Raw genomic sequence first — 1,086 nt, forward strand, 5'->3', positions numbered from 1 at the left:
CATTACTGGCGTAGACAATAATTCAGATGACATTGGTTCTGGTGATCCTATAAGTACGGAACGGAARTAATGTTTAACTCGATATATTTTAAAGACGAAATAATTTTAAAAGTAAGGGTTGGTATCCAGCTCTAAAGTAATTGCTCAAAAAAAAGAAATACATTATTTCTTCAAGCAGTTTTGAGTGCTGGTTACGCATTGTGAAAGATCCACAATAGAAGAGCAAGAGATAGTAAACGAAAGAAAAAAACTTTGTGCGTAATATGTATGTATGTATGTGTATCGTAACATAAATTTTTTCATTGACACAAGGAATGTTGTTGATGATTGGTAAGTTTTATACAACATTTCAAAAAGAAATATACTTCATAATAATGAATTTAACGATTACTTTGAATTTCGTTCAAGAAACAATTGATGATTTGATGTTTCTTCGCAAAACCAGGTTTGCCATATTCACATTTTATTGAAAAAAAAAAAAAGTATTAAAAAGCAGTACTAGATTACTTTAGAGCTGCATACTAGCACAAGTACATTTATCGAAAGTTTCTTGACCGTTTCTCAAACGTTTTTTTATATGTTTTTACATTTTAGTACAAGTTTTTACATTTCTTGAGAGCTGGATACTAACTTAAACATGTAAAACTCAGCTTATCACAGTAAATGATTCGTAGATTTCAACAGTATTGGCTGCCGTCAGTCTGATAATTTGATGGGCTGCATCAAAATGTTTCCATCCCGATGGGCTGCCCCCCGAGGGTCCACATTTTTTATTTTCCTCTCTGCAATTTCACAAAAGTGAATAATGTCAAAAAGAGTAGGTCCATGCATAGCGTACTTATATTTTTTTGTGAGATTCTTTGTTTTTACATGAACTTCTTTTGTAGTAAATTTGTGTGCCATTTGCACTGATATATCGGCATAGTTGTGCAAATTTCGTTTAGCACATCGCAACTCTCCTATTTGTTCACTTGTTTATATCCTTCCATCTAAAAATATTAAAATTAGGTTTTGGAAKTATACTCGCACATAATATAATTAGCAATATAAAAATTGCTTGTCTCTAACGCTTTCCACAAATCTTTT

At 31.5% G+C, this 1,086-nt stretch overlaps 1 long non-coding RNA gene across 1 annotated transcript; it reads right to left on the minus strand.

The window, feature by feature from the left end:
* On the minus strand, nt 1–1,076 carry LOC108970941. Its single transcript, XR_001993514.1, has 3 exons — nt 839–1,076; nt 632–782; nt 1–47 (listed from the first exon to the last, which is right to left on the minus strand). It is a non-coding gene; the product is annotated as an uncharacterized LOC108970941 (long non-coding RNA).
* Nucleotides 1,077–1,086: the final 10 nt, after the last annotated feature.

The sequence above is a fragment of the Bactrocera latifrons genome, unplaced genomic scaffold, assembly GCF_001853355.1.
Source record: "Bactrocera latifrons isolate USDA-ARS-PBARC rearing strain unplaced genomic scaffold, ASM185335v1 scaffold_3167, whole genome shotgun sequence".
Classification (NCBI taxonomy): domain Eukaryota; kingdom Metazoa; phylum Arthropoda; class Insecta; order Diptera; family Tephritidae; genus Bactrocera; species Bactrocera latifrons.